The sequence below is a fragment of the Triturus cristatus genome, chromosome 8 (genome assembly GCF_964204655.1).
Source record: "Triturus cristatus chromosome 8, aTriCri1.1, whole genome shotgun sequence".
Classification (NCBI taxonomy): Eukaryota; Metazoa; Chordata; class Amphibia; order Caudata; family Salamandridae; genus Triturus; species Triturus cristatus.
The window spans coordinates 1,212,837,544-1,212,862,958 of NC_140591.1; positions in this window are offsets into that span (position 1 = coordinate 1,212,837,544).

Consider the following 25,415-nt stretch of genomic DNA (forward strand, 5'->3'; position numbering starts at 1 on the left):
CCCCGTTCCCCTTGCCGGATAGGCACACCCCTGCACTGACCTGTGAACCCCAGACCAGCACACGCCAGTTGTGCATGCAGGAGGATGCGTGCGTACCTACACATCCAGGCTCACTGCCAACGCTGAGGTGACAGCACACTGTGATGTTGCAGGGCTCGTGCCTATCATGCTAAGACAATGACCACAGGGACACACTTACTAAGATGTGGGTTTGGGGGGCATTGGCGGTCCTGGAGTTGTTGGGATGAGTCTTCTGTCCCTCATGGGTATCCCTGTATCATGCTCATTGACTCTATGGTACCTGTGGGTGTTCTGGTGTGGCTCTTGACTGTGTTCCCTTTCATGGTGCAGGTAGTTGTCCTGCTTAACACCAGCAGAAAGCAGGTGTAAAATCCCTGGTGCTAACGTGTCTTATCGCCGGAATTTGTTTCGCATTGCAATTGGTGTGAAAGTTGTGATGTGATTTTTTTCGTGTGCAGAACAATATACGAACTGAGCAGTGTATCTCATCAAGATCCAGCACCTGACGCACTATTCCCAATCAATAGAAATACAATGAGATTTCTTAATAGATTTTGTGTGTACAATGTAACTGCAGCCAATACCTCGGTGCAATTCAATACAGGATTTTAGTATTTCGAATAAATCGGAAAGGTACACCTCGTGTCTTTTTGCACGGGAACAGCTACTCTCCATTTCATTATCAGCACATTAACGGAAGTAAAGTTGAGATAAATCTAACACACTATTCAGAAGTTAGTGCAAATTGCAGATATCACCAGTATTCCAGCGATAAGTCCCCCAAAATTTAACACCATGGTGGACTCCATCAAATAACAGTAATAAGAACAAGAAAGAGTCACACAGCAGTTAAGAGAACAACCAAAAACGTTATTAATTTTTTTTCAAACTTTATTTTTTATAATAATAAATATATAAACGAAAAACTATTTTCAAACTTTATTTTTTATTAACATATATATGAACAATAAACTAATAAACAAAATGTAACAACAATAATAAAAAACAACAAGGCGGAACACTACTGTGGGGACAATGGATGTCGACGACAGACCTGGAAAATAAGAAAGATTGTTAAAAAAAAAACAACATGGTATTCTCAACAAAATACCACAAGAAACAAATCATAGATATATAAAATGCATACAGCTAACAAGATTTTTTAAGTTTAACTTACAAAAACTGTAAATGTTGCCACTTTAAAATATTTACCGAATCTGAAGAAAATGTTTTGCAGAAGGCACCACACAAACAACGTTTTTCTTCAGTGGTGAGGAAATTTTTTACTTTTTCCAAGGAGCAAACAAAGACCAATGCCACCTTCGTCACTCGCAAGATTTGCCAAAGAGTTCTTTTATGAGGAGATCCTAACAAAAAATACTCGTGCGGCACAGCAAGTATGATGAAACACCTAAGGACCCTTAATCCAAACAATCTTGCACGAGAAGAGTGCAAACAGATGAGAAACACTCCTGTTCTGTATCTGTAAAAAAGAATCACAAATAAATGTATATTAATAACTTTCAAATATATACTATTCCATTACTGTACAAACACATTTTATATAAAAACTGACTATGAAACGTTAGCCCTGAACCACAAGTGTGACGATCATTAAAACACTACATGCATAGTGCATACTACTTTGAAGCAGTTCATGCCCTAAAGCCTACCTCACTAAAACACTACATGCTAACTGACTAAATGATTACAGTAGTATAAGGAGACACACTTGGTGACTCACAGGGTGTTTGCTAGAAGAGTATGAATACTAACTAGGGAATAGAAGGTGTGAAATACAACCTTGTAGGTGATTAGAGGACTGCATCCATACTGCATAGGCATTTAAAGCAGTCCATGTGCTAAGGCCTGGCTCACTGCATGACTACATGGGTACTGACTGAATGATTATCATACAGCAAGGAGAGTGCCTAGGTGAATTTATAAGTGCTAGGCTTTTCGCACAGAGAATAGATTAGTACTTGGTACTGAATGGGTCACTAGAGGTGTGCAAAGGCAGTGACAAGTGCTGGACTGTATGGATACTGACTAGGAAATTGAAAGTATGAAAGACAAGTGTCTAGGTGGTTAGAAGACTGCATGCATAGTGCATAGGGGTTTGAAGCAGTCCATGTGCTAAGGCCTGGCTCAGTGTATGAATACTTAGGCACAGAATGAATGATTAGAGTACTGCAAAGATTGTATCTTGGTGAATTTATAAGTGTTTGGGTTTTAGCACAGTGAATGGATTAGTACATGGTGCTGAATGGGTCACTAGAGGACTGCAAAGAGAGTCACAGGGTATTTCCTGGAAGTGTATAGATACTGACTAGGGAATTGAAGGTGTGAAAGACAATTGTGTAGGTGGTTAGAGGACTGCATACATAGAGGATAAAGGTTTGAAGCAGTCCATATACTAAGGCCTGGGTCACTGGATGAGTACTTGGGTACTGACTGAATGATTAGAGTACTGCAAGGAGAGTGCCTGGGTGAATTTATTAGGATTTGGCGCTGTGAATGGATTAGTACATGATGCTGAATGGGTCACTAGAGGAGTGCAACGACAGTGACAGGGTGTTTGTTGGAAGTGAACGGATACTGACTGGGGAATTGAAGGTGTGAAAGACAAGTGTGTAGGTGGTTAGAGGACTGCATGCAGAGTGGATATGGGTTTGACGTAGTCCATGTGCTAAGAACTGGCTCAGTGCATGAATACTTAGGCAGTGACTGAATCATTAGGGTACTGGAAAGAGAGTGTCTAGGTGAATTTATAAGTGTTTGAGTTTTGGCACAGTCAATGGATTAGTACATGCTGTTGAATGGGTCTCTAGAGGACTGCAAAGGAAGTGACAGGATGTTTCCTGGAAGTGTATGGATACTGACTAGGGACTTGAAGGTGTAAAAAACAAGTGTATAGTATGTCAGAACACTTTTATTTGAAGCAATCTATTTGGTACTTAGAAACTGACTAAATAATCAGACTACTTCTAGGACAGTGCTTAGGTAAAACTTTTAAATGTTCAGTTCTGCCACAGTGAACAGAATAGTACATGGTACTGCACCTTAGTGTCTAACCCTGACTCATTTTATCAATGCATAAGCAAAGACTAGCTTCTAATGCTACTAAAACTTGACAACATGAGAGGTTTTAAATTAGTTATCTGTCAGCAAATACACAATGTTACCAAATGCTTCTCTCACAGTGGTTCTCAAATGCACACAGACTCACAGTGTAATTCTAGACAACAACCACTATACCTAGGAGTTTAACAAAAATCATTCACTACTGTGAAAGTGGTAAGCGAACTGCACACAATCTTCATATTTCATGACTGCACTTTTGTGTCAATGCCTGACTCATATAATGAAAGCATAAGCCATAACTGTCTTCTAATGCTACTAACACTTGACAACATGACAGGTTTTAAAACAGTTATCTGTGAGCAAATACACGATGTTACCAAATGCTTCTCTCACAATCCTTACCCAAATGCACACAGACTCACAGTGTGATTTTAGACAAGCAACACTATCCTAGGAGTTTACCAAAACTCATTCACTAGTCTAGAAGAGTTAATGGTACTGCACACAATCTACATATTTAAGTACAGCACATCAGTGTCAAAGCATGACTCATTTAATCAACATATAAGCAAAGACTGGATTCTAATGCTACTAAAACTTCTCAACATGACAGATTTTAAAACAGTTATCTGTCAGCAAATACATGATGTTACCAAATGATTCTCTCACAGTGATCCCAAACTCACTAACTCACAGTATGATTCTAGACAAGCACCACTATCCCTATGAGCTTACCAAAACTCATTCATTACAGTGCAAGTGGTAAGGGAACTGCACACAATCTACATATTTCACGACTGCACTTTAGTGTCAATGCCTGACTCATTTAATCAGCGCATAAGCAATGACTGGCTTCTAATGCTACTAAAACTTGACAACATGACAAGTTTTAAAACAGTATTCTGTCAGCAAATACACAATGTTACCAAACGCTTCTTTCACAGTGGTTCCCAAATGCACAAAGACTCACAGTGTGATTCTAGACAAGCACCAGTATCTCTAGGAGTTTACCAAAACTAATTCACAACACTGGAAGTGATAAGGGAACTGCACACAATCTACGTATTTCACGACTGCTCTTTAGTGTCAATGCCTGACTCATTTAATCAACACATAAGTAAAGACTGGCTTCTAATGCTACTAAAACTTGACAACATGACAGGTTTTAAAACAGTTTTCTCTCAGCAAATACACGATGTTACCAAACGCTTCTCTCACAGTGGTTCCCAAATGCACAAAGACTCACAGTGTGATTCTAGACAAGCACCAGTATTCCTAGGAGTTTACCAAAACTCATTCACTGCACTGGAAGTGATAAGGGAACTGCACACAATCTACATATTTCACGACTGCACTTTAGTGTCAATGCCTGACTCATTTAATCAACACATAATCAACGCATAAGCAATGACTGGCTTCTAATGCTACTAAAACTTGACAACATGACAAGTTTTAAAACAGTTTTCTGTCAGCAAATACACAATGTTACCAAACGCTTCTTTCACAGTGGTCCCAAATGCACAAAGTCTCACAGTGTGATTCTAGACAAGCACCAGTATCCATAGGTGTTTACCAAAACTCATTCACAACACTGGAAGTGATAAGGGAACTGCACACAATCTACATATTTCACGACTGCTCTTCAGTGTCAATGCCTGACTCCTTTAATCAACACATAAGCAAAGACTGGCTTCTAATGCTACTAAAACTTGACAACATGACAGGTTTTAAAACAGTTTTCTCTCAGCAAATACACGATTTTACCAAACGCTTCTCTCACAGTGGTTCCCAAATGCACAAAGACTCACAGTGTGATTCTAGACAAGCACCAGTATTCCTAGGAGTTTACCAAAACTCATTCACTACACTGGAAGTGATAAGGGAACTGCACATAATCTACATATTTCACGACTGCACTTTAGTGTCAATGCCTGACTCATTTAATCAACACATAAGCAAAGACTTGCTTCAAATGCTACTAAAACTTGACAACCTGACTGGTTTTAAAACACTTATCTGTCAGCAAATACACGATATTACCAAATGCTTCTCTCACAGGTGTTCCCAAATGCACACAGACTCACTGTGTGATTCTAGACAAACAACACTATCCCTTGCACTATATGAAAACACATTTCTTCATCTAGAAGTAGTACTACATTTTAGTATAGAAACATAACATAACTCATTTCACAAATTCATAATCAATGACTGGTTTCTAATTCTACCAAAATATAAAAACTGCACAGTTATCTCTCTACAAACACATTAAAAACACAAATGCCAATCACAGAATGGTTTCTACATGCACACACATTGTAGAGAAAAAAAGTACTCCCTACACTTTAGCAGGAAAAATACATTAGTCTTGATTAAAATCAAAATAGTCCACATACATCCCCTCACAATTAAATAACTCACTTTCAAGTTCTTTTGTAGATTAAGGAGTATATCAATCAATCACCATATTTTCTTTTACAGAATCTCTGCACTGTGCACCTCTCAGCAAAAGCAAAGAATGGAAAAGTTTCCCTTTCATTTTCCACACATATACATGCAAACATCAAATCACAATCCTTCGCACATAAACTCAAAAGCAAACACACATTTCTATTGGCTAAACATTTCAACCCTTTCCAACTGAAATACATTTCAACCATTCCCCCAATCTGCCTTCTGCCTGTAACCATAGAAACAGGGCATGGAACACTGCACTGAGCTCACAGGTCACAAGTTCAGCACACAATGTTCCTACACAAGACAGGAAGTGTGCTTGACTTTTCAACATTTCAGCTTATCATATATAATGTTCCTTACAATCTGTTTTTCTTAACCAATAACAATCATACCTTTTAAAAAACAAAAATATACACCCTACCTTTCAGTGTAGAAAGTTGTTATACAACCAATGATTTCTTGTCGTTTTTCAAAAAACGTTGCCGTGGATCCGCGCACCCATCGCGAGAGAATCCGTGCATCCAACGCGATAGGATGCGCGACCGTGCACGCATTTCGCCGCTTTTTTTTTTTAAAAAGGGGGGCCCCAGGGGGTCCTTCTGGGACCCCCTAAGCACCTCTAGAGGGTCAGAGTATTCTCACTCTGCCCCCCTTTATATGTTTTACGCACTTATTCCCCTTGCTTCTTCAGCCTCGCTTCTACCGAGGCAGAAAATGGCCGCCAACAGTTCCTAGTTTCGAATGTAGAGAGACGCTCGACAGCCAATTAGCATTCAGCACGCGATCGGGAGGGTGCGCGCTCGGTTCGGGAAGGGTTCGCATACGGTGCGGGTAGGGTCCGCAGATCCTCCGTGGCCATAGATATCACTAACTATTTTACCCTAATTTTCTCAGGAACTACTGAACAGATTCACACCAAATATGCAAAAGGCACGAGTCCGAACTGAGGACTACCTCTTTGCCAAATTTGGTGTCATTCCGTTCAGCGGTTCGGGCTGTAGCTGCGACAACAGATCCTAAGGGAAATTGCATGGGGAAAACGCATTTTGGGACCCCCTTTTTTCTCGGCCCCCGCTTGACGAATCACCACGAAACTTTCAGGGTAAGAGCGTAGCGGAGCTGGCCAAAAGTTTGGAGAATTTCGCGAAGATTCGTCAATCGGCGCCAAAGAAATTCCCAATAGAATTTTGCAGATTTCCTATGGAAAATAGGTCCTAACTATAACTATCTACTAGCGACCGCCAGCAGATAATATATATATATATATATATATATACATATATATATAAATATAGACTGGATGATGCCATCAGTGATGTCATTTGAGATATCATCAGTGATGTCACTGACCATGTCACGAATGATGTAATATGTGATGTCATCAGCAGTGCATTGTGGGGGCAAGAGTTATAGTTAGCTCAACTAACTATAACGGCCAAATTTGTCTGGTTTTGTATGAGTGAAATGTCAACTAACTATAATGTCTCTGAAACCTGAAACCTATGGTTTTTTCAGTGAATTTCAAAGGTTTTTAAAATGCTATCTTCTAACTGTAACGTCCCTGAAACCTGTGTTTTTTTCAGTGATTTTCTAAGGTTTTTTAAATGCTAATTTCTAACTATAACGTCCCTGAAACCTATGTTTTTTTCTGTGAATTTCAAAGTATTTTTAATGCTAATTTCTTACTACAACGTCCCTGAAATCTATGTTTTTTTAGTGATGTTCTAAGGTTTTTTAAATGTTACTTTATAACTATGCCTACAGAGGTACGACATGTGCAGAAAGAAGAAGAAAGGTGCAGAAAGAAGCAAGAGAAATGCAAAAAGAGGGAACAGAAGTCTAAAAAGACAAAGAAAGGTGCAGAATGAAGCAAAAGATATGCAGAAAGAACCAACAGAGGTGCAGAAAGAGGCCTTGTTGCAAAGTCATCCTGTGCCCCCAACTTTTTGCTGACGGGTACTGGTGGTAACTGACTCTGACTAACCAGGCCTAGGGCCAGTGCTAAGCTAAAACACACTTAGAATACAGTGAAAACACCTACATATACTACGGTACACTATGGGTTGGGGTACCCCTGTGATCAACATGACCTCCTCTGTAAGTCCCTAGTACATAATAGGGCAGGGGGATTAAAACTACATCTTAAAACACGCCACGGGGCGCGTTTGCACAGTGGTGAAGGGAGGGGGGACCTGAGGTGACCTTGTGGGCTAGTTGGTCCCCAGGGACCCTCAGGATTGAAGAGGAATTAATTCCCCAACTACAAACGCGCCACAGGGCGTGTTTGCATACATGTCACCTCAGGCCCCGCCCCCTCCCTTCACTCTCAGGCCCACCCCCTCCCTTAAACACTCTGCAAACGCGCCCCGTGGCGCGTTTTAAGTTGGGGGATTAAATCCCCTTGAATCCTGAGGGTCCCTGTGGTCCAACTAGCCCACCAGGTATCTCCAGTAAGTGCCACAGAGCTGCGTTGCAGAGAGGTGCAAAAAGGGGCGTGGCCTCTGAACAACTCTCTGCAACGCAGCTCCCTGGTTCATATTTGAGGTTCCTGGTGGGCTAGTTGGCCCCCAGGGACCCCCAGTATTCAAGGGGAATTACTTCTGCATCTTACAACGCTCCAGGGGGTGCGTTTGCAGAGTGCTACAGGGAGGGGGCGGGGCCTTCGGTGCGATGCCGGTCTTTTTAAAAAAAAAAAAAATTAAAGAAGGGGGGCTGTGTGGCCCCCCTTCCTTTTCTATTTTATGGGCCCTGGGGACCCCATCCCCCAGGGCCTGACCTCCATTTAAACAAATATATATAAATATTACGGGAAGGAGGCTGCGTGGGCCCCCCTCCCATGGCAAATTCCGGCCCCGGGACCCCATCCCCTGAGGCATGGTCAAATATTTATTTTTTTACTATGGAGGGGGGCTGTGTGGCCCCCCTCCTAAGGCCTCTATTGGCCCTGTGGACCCCATCCCCCGGGGATGGCCCTCTCCTTTGGGGACCGTGGGGGGAGCCCCAATGCCCCCATGGTCCCTGCCGGCTCCCCGCGTCCTGCGGGAGGCTTTGCTTTTCCACATGGGGAGCTGCTAACATTCAGCTCCCCATGTGGAAAAGCAATCTGCTTTGCTTCATTGAAGCGAGAGCAGGTTTCCCTGCTCTCGCTTCAATGAAGCAGAGCAGTGTGCAATGACGGGACGGGAGCCGCGAGTCTCCCGCCCTGTCATTGCAAACAGCAGTGTCCCAGGGGTGGGCACCCCGGGACACTGCAGGAGCCGGCCCTGAGAGGTTGCGGTCCCCAGGGCCATCACTGGTTCCAGGAGGGGGGGCCCGTGGCCCCCCTCCCACTTAATGCAAAGCCACGGCGGTGGCAGTCCCCAGGGCTTGGGGGTCCGTAACGGACCCCCTAATTTGAATAATTAGTGCCTGGGGAGGTGGCGGTCCCCGGGGCGTGTGGGGGGACTCGAGCCCCCCACAGGTTTATTTATTTTTTGTTTTAAAGACCAGGGGGTGGTGGTCCCCGGGGCTGTGGGGGGCCATGTTCCCCCTGCAAACAATTAATGAAAGCCCTGGGGTGGTGGTCCCCGGGGCTTGGGGGGCCTTAGAGGCCACCCCACACATTTAAAAATTTGCCCCGGGGGTGGCGGTACCCAGGGATGCTGGGGGGCTGCGTGCCCCAAGCACCTCTTTGAACAAGCCCCGGGGAGGTGGCGGTCCTTGGGGCAGTGTGGGGGGTATTGGGGCCCCCAACACATTTTTTAACTGCCCCCAGGACCTGGCCCACCCAGGGGCTGAATTAAATGAAGCACGGGAGTCCACGCTTCGTTTTTTCTTTATTTTCGGCCGAAATTCACGCTGGGTGCGCGAACCTCGCCGATTTTCTTTTTAAAAAAATGCTTTTTTTGGCCCTGGGGGTTCTTGTGGGACCCCCTGAGCAGGCCTAGGGGTTCAGGGTGTTTCTACCCTGCCCCCTTTTCTTGTTTTTCGTGTTTCTTTTTCTGTTTTCTTGTGCCTCGGTTCTACCGAGGCACAAGTTGGCTGCCAACACTTCCTGGTTTGGAGTGTTGACAGCCAATTAGCATTAAGCTCGTGATCGGGAGGGTGCGCGGATCCTTTGTGCCTCTAGATATCACTATCTTTATTTCCTAATTTTTCAAATACTAAAAAATGGATTTACACCATTTTTAAAAAGGACGCTTTCTGAGCCAAACAGTACCTTTTTGCCAAATTTGGTGCAATTCCGTTCAGCAGTTTTGCTATAACCGTGTCTAAAGTTTCCTATGGGAAATTGATCTTTTGACCTCTATTTTTTTAATTTCTCATGAACTACTGAATGGATTTACACCATTTAAAAAAAAGGGTGCTTTCTGAACCAAGGGCTACCTTTTTGCCAAATTTGGTGTAATTCCGTTCAGCAGGTCGGGCTGTAGCCATGTCTAAAATTTCCTATGGGAAATAACATGGGGAAAACGCGGTTTGGGACCCCCCTTTTTTTCTCGGCCCCTGCTTGACAAATCACCCCCAAACTTTCAGGATAGGAGCTGACCAGAGCACCCCACCAGTTTTGAAAATTTCACGAAGATTCGTCAACTGGTGCCAAAGTTATTGGGAAAAGAATGTTATGATTTTCCTATGGTAACTAGGTCCTAACTATAACTACCTACTAGCGACCGCCAGTAGGTAATATATATATATAAATATTCACTGAACCAAACAAAGGTTACAGAGGCATTATAGTTAGGCTCAGATTTCCCTCGTACAAAACCAGTGAAATTTCCTATGGGAAATTTCCCCGGGACCCCATCCCCTGGGGCATGGTCAAATATTTATTTTTTTACTATGGAGGGGGGCTGCGTGGCCCCCCTCTTAAGGCCTCTATTGGCCCCTTGGACCCCATCCCCCGGGGATGGCCCTCTCCTTTGGGGACCGTGGGGGGAGCCCCAATGCCCCCATGGTCCCTGCCGGCTCCCCGCGTCCTGTGGGAGGCTTTGCTTTTCCACATGGGGAGCTGCTAACATTCAGCTCCCCATGTAGAAAAGCAATCTGCTTCGCTTCAATGAAGCAGAGCAGTGTGCAATGACGGGACGGGAGCCGCGAGGCTCCCGCCCTGTCATTGCAAACAGCAGTGTCCCAGGGGTGGGCACCCCGGGACACTGCAGGAGCCGGCCCTGGGAGGTTGCGGTCCCCAGGGCCATCACTGGTTCCAGGAGGGGGGGCCCGTGGCCCCCCTCCCACTTAATGCAAAGCCACGGCGGTGGCAGTCCCCAGGGCTTGGGGGTCCGTAACGGACCACCTAATTTGAATAACTAGTGCCTGGGGAGGTGGCGGTCCCCGGGGTGTGTGGGGGGACTCAAGCCCCCCACAGGTTTATTTATTTTTTGTTTTAAAGACCAGGGGGTGGTGGTCCCCGGGGCTGTGAGGGGCCATGTTCCCCCTGCAAACAATTAATGAAAGCCCTGGGGTGGTGGTCCCCGGGGCTTGGGGGGCCTTAGAGGCCACCCCACACATTTAAAAATTTGCCCCGGGGGTGGCGGTACCCAGGGATGCTGGGGGGCTGCGTGCCCCAAACACCTCTTTGAACAAGCCCCGGGGAGGTGGCGGTCCTTGGGGCAGTGTGGGGGGTATTGGGGCCCCCAACACATTTTTTAACTGCCCCCAGGACCTGGCCCACCCAGGGGCTGAATTAAATGAAGCACGGGAGTCCGCGCTTCGTTTTTTCTTTATTTTCGGCCGAAATTCATGCTGGGTGCGTGAAACTCACCGATTTTCTTTTTAAAAAAATGCTTTTTTTGGCCCTGGGGGTCCTTGTGGGACCCCCTGAGCAGGCCTAGGGGTTCAGGGTGTTTCTACCCTGCCCCCTTTTCTTGTTTTTCGCGTTTCTTTTTCTGTTTCCTTGTGCCTCGGTTCTACCGAGGCACAAGTTGGCTGCCAACACTTCCTGGTTTGGAGTGTTGACAGCCAATTAGCATTAAGCTCGTGATCGGGAGGGTGCGCGGATCCTCCGTGCCTCTAGATATCACTATCTTTATTTCCTAATTTTTCAAATACTAAAAAATGGATTTACATCATTTTTAAAAAGGACGCTTTCTGAGCCAAACAGTACCTTTTTGCCAAATTTGGTGCAATTCCGTTCAGCAGTTTTGCTATAACCGTGTCTAAAGTTTCCTATGGGAAATTGATCTTTTGACCTCTATTTTTTTTATTTCTCATGAACTACTGAATGAATTTACACCATTTAAAAAAAAGGGTGCTTTCTGAACCAAGGGCTACCTTTTTGCCAAATTTGGTGTAATTCCGTTCAGCAGGTCGGGCTGTAGCCATGTCTAAAATTTCCTATGGGAAATAACATGGGGAAAACGCGGTTTGGGACCCCCCTTTTTTTCTCGGCCCCCGCTTGACGAATCACCCCCAAACTTTCAGGATAGGAGCTGACCAAAGCACCCCACCAGTTTTGAAAATTTCACGAAGATTCGTCAACCGGTGCCAAAGTTATTGGGAAAAGAATGTTATGATTTTCCTATGGTAACTAGGTCCTAACTATAACTACCTACTGGCGACCGCCAGTAGGTAATATATATATATAAATATTCACTGAACCAAACAAAGGTTACAGAGACATTATAGTTAGGCTCAGATTTCCCTCGTACAAAACCAGTGAAATTCAGCACTTATAGTTACCTGAGCTAACTATATCTAATGTCCAGCACATCACTGCTTATGATGTCACATATTACTTAACTAATGACGTGGTCAGTGACATCACTGATGACATCCCAAATGACAACACTGATGACATCATCCATAGAAGCACATACACATCGACTCACATACTCATGCAACCACTCATACACACACTCATAGATCCACTCACACATCTACTCACTCATCCATAGAGCCACCTATACAGCCACTCACCCTGCCACTCACTTACTCATGCACCTACTCACACAGCCACTTAACCCATACAGTCATTCACACAGCCACTCACTCAACCATACAGCTACTCACACACCCACTAATTCACCAACGTGGATGTGAGAGTGACAGAATGGGTGTGTGAGTGGGTGTCTGGGTGTCTTTGTGGGTGTCTGAGTGGGTGTATCAGTGGTTCTCTGGGTCTCTAAGTGGATGTATCTGTAACTTTATGGGTGTGTGAGTTGATGTGTGAGTGACTGTAAGGATCTGTGAGTGACTGTATGGGTGTGTGAGTGGCTGTGTGGGTCCGTGAGTATATATGAGTGTGACTGAATGGGCGTATTAGTGGGTGTCTGAGTGTCTGTGTGTGTTCTTTACAGAAGTGGAGCTTTATTTGGGGCACCTACTATGTTTATATTTGTAAGTGCTTCACGTTGAGGTTTAATTTCTGTAAAAGGATTGTCAGCACCAGAATGGAACCTCAATTTTTTTTAGAAGAGTCCACAGTTTTCCCTAAAATGTCTACCCAACTGGAGTACTTTCATCTGGAAAATTAGTATATGCTACCTCTTTTGGATAAATGTCTGGTACATATTCTACATAAACAGCTGCATAAAGGACCAGGAAGTATTGTCTCCAGATTATTGTGTGGATGTAATTTCGGCAATGTTATTGTTACTTGTCTTCATCCATAATTAAGTGATAACATGAATCCCAGACTAGAGAAAAGGACGAGACTACAAAGAGATGAATCTCATCAAATATGGGCATTTTCTCTTAACTACATGAAGTAAGAGATGTCCTCGTATTCCTCTGCATCAAGAACGCATAACAAAAATTGACGGGAAACGCGCTTGGGGGCATTTTGGTAAACTGTAAATCAATGTTGGAAAAGGTGGGAAGACCTTTGTATACTACTAAAGAAAATGGGGCGGGCCAAACCAGCTCGACTTTGCAGAGGATTTCGGGCATTTGCATACTCAGTGTAATTAAAAGGGAGAACTATGGATTCTGCTCTCACCAGGAGACGACAAGGAAGAAACCACTCATCACAGTCACTACAGATCAGATTGTGCTCCAATGATGCATTCACCTCCTTTAAGGCTTTTATGGGGAGGGGGGCAAGCGGTCACCCTCCCTGGGCTAACTTTGACCCCGGGGACCCCATCCCCCAGGGCCCGGCCTCTTGATGCTGGTTGCCCTGGATCCAGTCTGCAGCGTGGAGCCTCAATGCCCCTGCAGACGTTGCTGGGTCCCCGCCTCCAGCGGGAGCCAGCATTGCTATCTCATGCAGGAAGCAGACACAAATGCTGCTCCCTACATGTGGGAACATTTTTTTCATCTGTTTACCTGCCCACTTGACAGCAGGCAAGAAAACAGTTGATAAGTACTCTCCCAATGGGCGGGAGCAGTTTTCCTGCTCCCACCCACTGGTAGCAGACTTACAGTTTGCTCTTGCCTGGTGGGAGCTGTCATAGCTCCTACCAATCGACAGCAAGCTACTATGTACTGAGGGTTTAGTGGTTTAATGGCTCCAGGAGGGGGGGCCGTGTTGCCCCTTCTTTCAAATTGCAGGACCTGCCCTGGGTGGTGGTGACCCGGGGGAAGATTACGGCCCTCCCCCTTTTTTGCTTTCCTGGCCCCACGGAGGTGGTGGTCCTGGGGCCCTACAGGGTCAAGGAGGGTGGTGCGTGGGACCTCCCTCCAATTTCCTGTTGAAACCCTGGGGAGGTGTGGATCCACAGGGCTCCCAAGAGCCCTATGACGGGGTCTGCGCTGCCCCCTTCCAATATAATTAAGGCTCCCAGTTTTATGGTATTTATTTTTTTGACATTTCTGTCTGTAGTTATCCAGATTTATTGTGTCAGTCATTTTATCTGTATTTATCCAGATTTATTTTGTACTAAGTGTAAAAAATGAAGTTCCAATGAGCATATTTCCACATTTATTTATCCAACAAATGTTTACTTATGTTTGATTGTCCAGTGGATTTTAGCCTTTTACGACACAATACAGTAATCTGAAACCACTTGCATCATAGAGCAGCTTAACCAGCTTTACTGTTGCAGGTATTTAAGCTTTTGATTAGGTTTGTAACATTTTTTACCTCCCCTCTCTATCAATCTTCACTACTATTGACCTAGCACTCATGACTGATAGTAGTGAATATTGTCAAAAAGAAAACGTATTTTCCGTATCTATTCATATTTCCACATAAATACAGACAAGAAAATAGATGGTTTTCTGTCTGTATTTATCTGTAAAAATCTGTAAAAACGGAAAAATGGAAGTCTTAAATATAATTAATTAAGCCCTGGGGAGATGTTGGTCCCTGTACTGCCTCAATGGGGGTCCACGCAGCCCTTCACCAATTTTAAAATCAAGCCCCAGTGAGGTGGTGGTCTCTGGTGCTGTTAAGAGCCCCAACTATATTAACTACCAATGCCCCCGGGACTCAGCCCACCCGGGCGCCGAAATGCAAACAAGCACCTGAGACTGCACTTGTTTTTTGTTTCGTTTTTTTGTACTTTTTGGGGCATTTGTGACTCTTTGAGATTTTCGCCACAAAAATTTAAAAAAATGCTTTTTCACCCTGGCATTGTACTTGGGGAACACCACCACCAGGCCTAAGGGGTCAGGGTATTCCTACCCTGCCCCCCTCTCTTTTTTAATTTTTTTAAGTTCCAAGACAGGCTGCCAACACTTTCTGGTTGTACAAATTTGGTTTTCCTTTAATATCTCCAAAACTACTGAATGGATGTACCAAATAACAAATAGGGCTCTTTCTGGAGCAAGAGATTTCTTTCTGCCAAAATTTGGTGTAATTCCGTTGAGCAGTTTGGGCTGTAGTAGTGTCTAATATCTCTGTGGGAATTAACATGGGAAACACACTTTTGTTGACCCCCTCTGTTTCTTGGCCCTCACCGGATGGATGATCCTAAAACTTTCCATGCACAGCTAGATACAGGAGGGCACTTTTTTGCAAACTTTTGTGAAGATTCATCAAACGGTGTGGAAGTTATAAGCATGTCCAAAAACGTTCTTCCTTTGCTTTGGAATAGTTGGCAATATATATATATATATTTATATATATGTATATATATATATATATATATATATATATATATATATATATATATATATATATACATATATATATATATATATTCACTGAAAAAACTATAGGTTTCACACACGTTATAGAAAGGAATTAGCATTTAAAAAACCTTGCAAATTCACTTAAAAAACCATAGGTTTCACACAGGTTATAGTTAGGTGGATATTTCACTCGTAAAAAACCAATGAAATTCCACCGTTATAGTTAGTTCAGCTAACTATAACTCGAGTGCCCGCAATCCACTGCTCATGACGTCACATATTACATCACTCATGACATGGTCAGTGGCATCACTCATGACATCACTGATGACATCATCCTTGTGATAGAGTGGCGGTCGCGCGAGTTATAGTTATAGTTATATATATATCCATCAGAAAGATGCTCCAAAATTGGAGGCGCCACACGCAGCGTACTTTTTCTCCTTTTATTGGCAGGTTTTAAGGGGTCCCAGCTCTGCCCTCCAAGCATAAAACCAGCATTGTCCATCAAATACTTCCAACCGCGTTTCAGGCTTTCATTAGCCCTTGTTCACTGGCACTGGACACAGGCGACAGCAAAAGTTTAACATCGCACCTGCAACAGTTTATATGTCCCGCCCTGTGGGTGTGTGCATAAATTGCATCATGGTAGTTGAAGTTCAACTTGTGCAAAAGTTTAACATCGCACCTGCAACAGTTTATATGTCCCGCCTATATTCTCAAGGAATCGAAATCCGGCGAAACAGATTTGCTCGAGCCCACACGATCAATTTCTGCAGGTAAGTTTATTCGATTTGCAGACAAGGACGACGCGTTTCGACCATGTCCGTGGTCTTGGTCACATGAACCTCCGTCTCCATTTACAGAGCTTTTAAAGGAGCAGGTGCAGTTTTTTACAGTCATAGACATAAAGAAAATAAATGTTTACATCACATTTTAAAATTAAAGTAAGTGCCAAACTGTATAGGTGCATACATAAAAATAACTAGCAGACTGAGCTGTGGATTGTGCATTAAAGTACATGGTTTTACAGAAGTTGATGTTTGTTGCTCTGGTAAGTATGGAAAAATATATTAGCGCCTAGTGTATCCTGCGCTGATGTTGGTCTTCCCATTCAAGTGAGAGTTGTGCTCTTATGGGTCTAGTGCCCATTGTGTGCTGGGTTTCAGTGTGGAGAGAGAGATATATGTCATAAGAATATATATTGTTCATGTAGGATCAGGAAGCACGTATGTGTGGACCGTGGAAGCTTAGAGTTTATAAAGTGAAGGTATAGTACCCTATCTATATTAATCTATATAGGTGACTTGGAATAGATTGGGGTTGTCGGCCCGTATCTCCGGTGCTCATATGGTTAACACGAACGTGGTGGTTAGGTGGTTTTCAGCTGCTCTCTCCTAAAAATAAATACACACAATTAGAATGAAGTAGGTGACAGTCATCAGAGCAATAAGGTTAACATGTTTCGAGTTAAATCATAACATCTTCCACGATAATTTACACATCTATAAAGTCTGCTATTGTAACGTTAAAAACAAACAAGAGTGTGAAGTTTGAGTGAAGAGGGAAGAAGTGAGTGCTCAGTTAAGGCAAGAGTGACAGTGTAAAGAATGTAGTTTACAGGTGGCTGTACAATTCCTCATCCTGATTAAGGCCGTCTGGGAATTTGGTGCCTGCTAGGAGGATGAAGCGTGACTCACGTTTGCAAAGGGCAGCAGTTCGATTACCTCCCCTGGGATTTGGGTTGACTGTGTCCAGTCCAACAAATCTGGCTTTGGTCCAGTCACCCCCATGTTCCTTGGCAAAGTGCCTGGCAGTACTGTAGCTTTGATCATTGTTGGTGATCGCGCGTCAGTGCTCCAAGATTCGCTTGTTCACTGCAAACGTTGTGGACCCTATGTACCAAAGGCCACAGGGAAAATCAATGGCATACACTACATACTCTGTGTTGCAGTTTATCAGTTTGGGTATCCTCCATTTGGTTTTAATCCTTTCCAGGATGATTTCGGTGACATTACTGCTGTGTTTACAGGCTTTGCATTTTCCGCATTTGCGGAAGCCTTTAGTTTGTCTAAGCCAGTTATTTTCTTTGGGCTGGAGGTGACTATGTACAAGTATGTCTCTCAGTGATGCACTTCTTTTGTATGTGATCGATGGGGATGTACTTATTTCCTTACGCAGAATGGGATCCTGTCTCAAGATGTCCCATCTGTTCTTTAAGATTCTGCGTTTTTGTTTGGATTAGCTGCAGTACTTAGTGATGAACCTAGTCGGTTCCTTGGTCTTATCTTCGTGTGTTCTCCTGGTTCTACTTTTCTCTAGAATCTCTTGCCTACACTGAATTTCTACTCTTTTTTCTGCTTGGTGTAGTGATTTTCTCGAGTACCCTCTATCTTTGAATCTTGCTTTCAGCTCCTGCTTAGTTTGTGTGTATGATGCCTCAGTACTGCAATTGCGTTTGGCCCTTAAAAATTCACTATAAGGAATTCCCCATGCAAAACTGGGTGGGTGTGAGCTGGAAGAGCGTAGGATAGAATTTCCTGCTGTAATTTTTCTGAAAAAAAATAAATAAATATATATATATATTCACTGAAAAAACCATAGGTTTCAGGGGTGTTATAGTTAGCTGGACTTTTCACTTGTACAAAACCATTGAAATTCCCCCGTTATAGTTAGTTCAGCTAACTATAACTCGCGCGCCCGCAATGCACTGCTGATGACGTCACATATTACATCACTCATGACATGGTCAGTGACATCACTCATGACATCACTGATGACATCTCAATTGACATCACTGATGACATCATCCAGTGAATGTGTGTTTTTCTGAAAATTAAATTTGTTTTAAATATGTATATCTCAAGGTCGATGGAAGAATAAATGGGTATATAAGTGTCTGATGATTTGTTTTTGAAAAATTGATTGTGTAACTGACTGATTAAGTGTATCATAGTGAATACATGGCTTAGTGAGTAATGTTTAAATATGTAAATATCTGTATCAGTCTCTCACTTTGTGTATAAGTGGCTGCATGGGTTGGTGAGTAGCAACATGGGTGTCTATATAGGTTATTAGTTGGATTTTTGAGTATCAGTCTGAGTGTCTGCATGGTTCGGTGGGGGGTATTACGTAGTGCATAGGTGCATGAATGAGTGACTCACTGTTTGTATGTGTTGAAGACAGCATGTGTGCAGGACTGTATGGGTGGATGAGTGTGTGTAAGGGTGTGTTAGTGAGTGAATGACTGTCTCAATAGTGTCTTTATGAGTAACTACATATGTTTTAAACTAGTATATGTGACTATTGGTGTATATAAGTGAGTATATGTGAGAGTGAGAGATTGAAAGAGTTCCTGTATGAATAAGTATGTGTTTCTATAAGTGATTGTTTAAAAGACTAAGTATGTGTAAATTTCCGTAGAAGTAAGTGTGGTGGTGTGTGTATAACTGTATATGCAAGTAAATGTATGTTTGATTCTTTATTAGCATGAGTGACTATGTGTGTGAGTAACTCTATGGATGAGTGGCATTGTGTAACAGGATGTATAGGTGTATGAGTACATATGATGAGTGAGTACATGTATGAGTGACTGTATAGGACTGTTGGTGAATGAGTGGATGTGTATGTGGATCTTAGAATTACTGAAGAGGTTTTTGTAACTGGTATTGGTATGTCCATTGTTTTGAAAATTTTAGTCTCTATTTTTGAATGTGTGTATCAAAGGTTATATTAGGGTGAGAGGAGGTCTGCCACTCTATCACAAAGATGATGTCATCAGTGATGTCATCGGTGATGTCATTTGAGATGTCATCAGTGATGTCATGAGTGATGTCACTGACCATGTTATGAGTGATGTAATATGTGATGTCATCAGCAGTGCATTGCGGGCGCGCGAGTTATAGTTAGCTGAACTAACTATAACGGGGGAATTTCAATGGTTTTGTACAAGTGAAAAGTCCAGCTAACTATAACACCCCTGAAACCTATGGTTTTTTCAGTGAATTTCTGAGTTTTTTTAAATGCTAATTCCTAACTATAACGTGCCTGAAACCTATGGTTTTTTCTGTGAATATATATATATATATATATATATATGAAACCGAAAACACAGCGCGAACGCCGTAAATAGCCTTCCCCCTACTCACTTGCGATGGTGGTCCGCAGCGAGGTGGCTATCCTCCTTAAATCAATACGAACGCTGTACTCCGTCAACTCCTTTGACAAACAGCAGCCACGGACACCAATAAGCTTCAATACAATCCTTTATTTGTGCAAAGTAGCAACGACAACTCAACGCGTTTCGGGATGACCCTTGCTCACGAGTAAAATGCCGGCCATCAAGGAAGTGTTTTTAAACATATCAGGTGACCACAATAACAATAAACATAGAAGACATACTTAGCGGTTTTCGTTCCCTCACGATACCGCTGTTTTTTTCTTTTAAATAACTTTAACCAAACTGTCAACATTGCTGTAAATACATGTATGAGTCACAGACCTCTTATTCGAATGGTTTAAGAAACGTTACTGAAAGCAATTTTCAATTACTAACATTTTCGGTTTAGCCCCAGTGGGCAATTCGCATATGGTCTGAAAATTATAATCACAATTTCATACTAATCCATCAGCAACAAACTTAAAGAAAACTGATTCCTGCCCCAGATGGGCCATGTTCGCACGATGCGCTTCGCGCACCGTGCGCACATGGAGGACATATGATGCACTTCGTTTTGAAAGGTAATATTTTATTTTTTCATACCTCTAATAGGCCATGCACAAAAGTTGCCATTCGGGCACCATTTGCACACGGGGTGGGGAAATTGTGGATATTTTTTTTTTTAAAATATTTTTTTACCGTACGCGTACGGTAAGCGTAATCGGCGAAATTATCGAAAAAATAAAAATTCCGTTTTTGGCCTTGGGGGAACTTTCGGGAACCCCTTACCATGGCTAGGTGCTTTGGAGCTGTCCAAACAGCCCCTTTACATGTTTTTGTCCTTTGTTTTTTAATACACACTCTGAGTGCGAGAGAGAAAATGGCGGCCAGCGCTTCCTGGTTTCGGCCGATTCGAATGTTTACTAAGATCTAAGAGCCAATCAGAATCGCGCTCGCGCACGTCACCGTACGCGTACGGTAAGCGCACCGTAAGCGCACCGTAAGCTGGCTCAGATATATATATTGATTTAAAGGCTATTTTCTCAGAATATACTGAACAGATTTACACCAAACCTACAAAAGGCACTTCCTTGACCTGAGGACTACCTCTCTGCCAAATTTCAAGTAATTCTGTTCAGCCGTTCGGGCTGTAGCTGTGTCTAAAGGTCCTATGGAAAAATGCATGGGAAAAACGCGTTTTGGGACCCCCCTTTTATCTCAGCCCCCGCTTGACGAATCCCCCCGAGACTTTCAGGGTAGGAGCGGAGCGTATCGACCCACCTATTTTGAAAAATTTGCGAGGATTCGTAGACCGGCGCAAAAGTTATTCAAAATAGAATGTTGCGGATTTCCTATGGAAACGTGGTCCTAACTATAACTACCTACTGGCGACCGCCAGTAGGTAATATATATATATATATATATATATATATATATATATATATATATATCACACCAAGCGCTCACCTTTGAAGTTAAGCAAGCGGGACACAGCTCCGGGCACAAACAAAGAATTTAATGCAGAGAATTCACAGAATTCACAGCGCAGTCCTTGCATTGCGTGTCCCATTCAGGCAGACGCGTTTCTGGCCTCATTGGCCGTCATCAGTGCCGATCTCACGAGTTGAAAGGAATGTCTTGGGTTTGACTCGGAGACCACTCCCTCTAAAGCAGTCTCTCGACTCCTCCTCCTTAATGCAGGTGTGTTGCTTCTGCTTGTGATTGTTGGGTGAACTGCATGGTGGTTACCGTGGTCCATCGTGGTGCCTCATTATTAATGAGAGACTCCATACATCAGGTGATGCCCCAATTTACTGGCGTTAGACTATGTTCCACCTCACAGCTCACAGGTAAGTTGTTCCAACTCTCTGAATTTTACTTTGTTTGTGCCCTTGTCAGGCAGCCCGTGCTGCCTCCTCTCTCCCCTATCCAAAGCAACCTCCAGCAAGCAGAAGGAAGGGGCCACGCGAGGAAATCAGGAAAAGGTCTTTATTGTAAAGCATAACTGGCATAATGCATTTCGGCTTGATTGCCTTCCTCAGATGCCGCTGCCAAACTGAAACACAACCACGCCTCCACTTTTAAATCATCCTGCATTCCGCCCCCAATTAGGAGCTGGCACTTCCCCAAACATGTGATCATCCACCATGTGGCAGCACTGTAAGTACTACAACACCCAGAATGCTCCATACCTGGGCGGGTGGTACGTGGGGAAACTAAAATTGAGTCCATGTGGCTGTGGTGCAATGTAGGAAAAAGCGCGTTGTGTCCAGTTCAAATAGATTCCTCACACCCTTCCTGAGTCCCCGCATACGTTCCAACCTCTTGGAGCACAGGTTAGCCGGGTGGTGAGCTGATAACAATGCACCAGTACTCCTTGTGCAGTCACAAGCTGCCGGCTGGCAGTGTCCTTTGCTAAACCCGCACACAAAAGAGGTGGGCTGACACAATCCAATTCCTTGGGCAAAAACAAGCTGCGTGAGCAGGAGCCAGTTATGCAGTCAGCCAACTTAAACAGAACGGGGTCCCTTAACGCGTCTCTGGCTCACGCGACAATATCCAAAGCAACCTCCAGCAAGCAGAAGGAAGGGGCCACGCGAGGAAATCAGGAAAAGGTCATTATTGTAAAGCATAACTGGCATAATGCATTTCGGCTTGATTGCCTTCCTCAGATGCCGCTGCCAAACTGAAACACAACCACGCCTCCACTTTTAAATCATCCTGCATTCCGCCCCCAATTAGGAGCTGGCACCTCCCCAAACATGTGATCATCCACCATGTGGCAGCACTGTAAGTACTACAACACCCAGAATGCTCCATACCTGGGCGGGTGGTACGTGGGGAAACTAAAATTGAGTCCATGTGGCTGTGGTGCAATGTAGGAAAAAGCGCGTTGTGTCCAGTTCAAATAGATTCCTCAGACCCTTCCTGAGTATCCGCATACGTTCCAACCTCTTGGAGCACAGGTTAGCCGGGTGGTGAGCTGATAACAATGTACCAGTACTCCTTGTGCAGTCACAAGCTGCCGGCTGGCAGTGTCCTTTGCTAAACCCGCACACAAAAGAGGTGGGCTGACACAATCCAATTCCTTGGGCAAAAACAAGCTGCGTGAGCAGGAGCCAGTTATGCAGTCAGCCAACTTAAACAGAACGGGGTCCCTTAACGCGTCTCTGGCTCACGCGACAATATCCAAAGCAACCTCCAGCAAGCAGAAGGAAGGGGCCACGCGAGGAAATCAGGAAAAGGTCATTATTGTAAAGCATAACTGGCATAATGCATTTCGGCTTGATTGCCTTCCTCAGATGCCGCTGCCAAACTGAAACACAACCACGCCTCCACTTTTAAATCATCCTGCATTCCGCCCCCAATTAGGAGCTGGCACCTCCCCAAACATGTGATCATCCACCATGTGGCAGCACTGTAAGTACTACAAAACCCAGAATGCTCCATACCTGGGCGGGTGGTACGTGGGGAAACTAAAATTGAGTCCATGTGGCTGTGGTGCAATGTAGGAAAAAGTGCGTTGTGTCCAGTTCAAATAGATTCCTCAGACCCATCCTGAGTCCCCGCATACGTTCCAACCTCTTGGAGCACAGGTTAGCCAGGTGGTGAGCTGCTAACAATGTACCAGTACTTCTTGTGCAGTCACAAGCTGCCGGCTGGCAGCGTCCTTTGCTAAACCCGCACACAAAAGAGGTGGGCTGACACAATCCAATTCCTTGGGCAAAAACAAGCTGCGTGAGCAGGAGCCAGTAATGCAGTCAGCCAACTTAAACAGAACGGGGTCCCTTAACGCGTCTCTGGCTGACGCGACAATATCCAAAGCAACCTCTAGCAAGCAGAAGGAAGGGGCCACGCGAGGAAATCAGGAAAAGGTCTTTATTGTAAAGCATAACTGGCATAATGCATTTCGGCTTGATTGCCTTCCTCAGATGCCGCTGCCAAACTGAAAACAAACCACGCCTCCACTTTTAAATCATCCTGCATTCCGCCCCCAATTAGGAGCTGGCACCTCCCCAAACATGTGATCATCCACCATGTGGCAGCACTGTAAGTACTACAACACCCAGAATGCTCCATACCTGGGCGGGTGGTACGTGGGGAAACTAAAATTGAGTCCATGTGGCTGTGGTGCAATGTAGGAAAAAGCGCGTTGTGTCCAGTTCAAATAGATTCCTCACACCCTTCCTGAGTCCCCGCATACGTTCCAACCTCTTGGAGCACAGGTTAGCCGGGTGGTGAGCTGATAACAATGCACCAGTACTCCTTGTGCAGTCACAAGCTGCCGGCTGGCAGTGTCCTTTGCTAAACCCGCACACAAAAGAGGTGGGCTGACACAATCCAATTCCTTGGGCAAAAACAAGCTGCGTGAGCAGGAGCCAGTTATGCAGTCAGCCAACTTAAACAGAACGGGGTCCCTTAACGCGTCTCTGGCTCACGCGACAATATCCAAAGCAACCTCCAGCAAGCAGAAGGAAGGGGCCACGCGAGGAAATCAGGAAAAGGTCTTTATTGTAAAGCATAACTGGCATAATGCATTTCGGCTTGATTGCCTTCCTCAGATGCCGCTGCCAAACTGAAACACAACCACGCCTCCACTTTTAAATCATCCTGCATTCCGCCCCCAATTAGGAGCTGGCACCTCCCCAAACATGTGATCATCCACCATGTGGCAGCACTGTAAGTACTACAACACCCAGAATGCTCCATACCTGGGCGGGTGGTACGTGGGGAAACTAAAATTGAGTCCATGTGGCTGTGGTGCAATGTAGGAAAAAGTGCGTTGTGTCCAGTTCAAATAGATTCCTCAGACCCATCCTGAGTCCCCGCATACCTTCCAACCTCTTGGAGCACAGGTTAGCCAGGTGGTGAGCTGCTAACAATGTACCAGTACTCCTTGTGCAGTCACAAGCTGCCGGCTGGCAGCGTCCTTTGCTAAACCCGCACACAAAAGAGGTGGGCTAACACAATCCAATTCCTTGGGCAAAAACAAGCTGCGTGAGCAGGAGCCAGTAATGCAGTCAGCCAACTTAAACAGAACGGGGTCCCTTAACGCGTCTCTGGCTGACGCGACAATATCCAAAGCAACCTCCAGCAAGCAGAAGGAAGGGGCCACGCGAGGAAATCAGGAAAAGGTCTTTATTGTAAAGCATAACTGGCATAATGCATTTCGGCTTGATTGCCTTCCTCAGATGCCGCTGCCAAACTGAAACACAACCACGCCTCCACTTTTAAATTATCCTGCATTCCGCCCCCAATTAGGAGCTGGCACCTCCCCAAACATGTGATCATCCACCATGTGGCAGCACTGTAAGTACTACAACACCCAGAATGCTCCATACCTGGGCGGGTGGTACGTGGGGAAACTAAAATTGAGTCCATGTGGCTGTGGTGCAATGTAGGAAAAAGTGCGTTGTGTCCAGTTGAAATAGATTCCTCAGACCCATCCTGAGTCCCCGCATACGTTCCAACCTCTTGGAGCACAGGTTAGCCGGGTGGTGAGCTGCTAACAATGTACCAGTACTTCTTGTGCAGTCACAAGCTGCCGGCTGGCAGCGTCCTTTGCTAAATCCGCACACAAAAGAGGTGGGCTGACACAATCCAATTCCTTGGGCAAAAACAAGCTGCGTGAGCAGGAGCCAGTTATGCAGTCAGCCAACTTAAGCAGAACGGGGTCCCTTAACACGTCTCTGGCTGA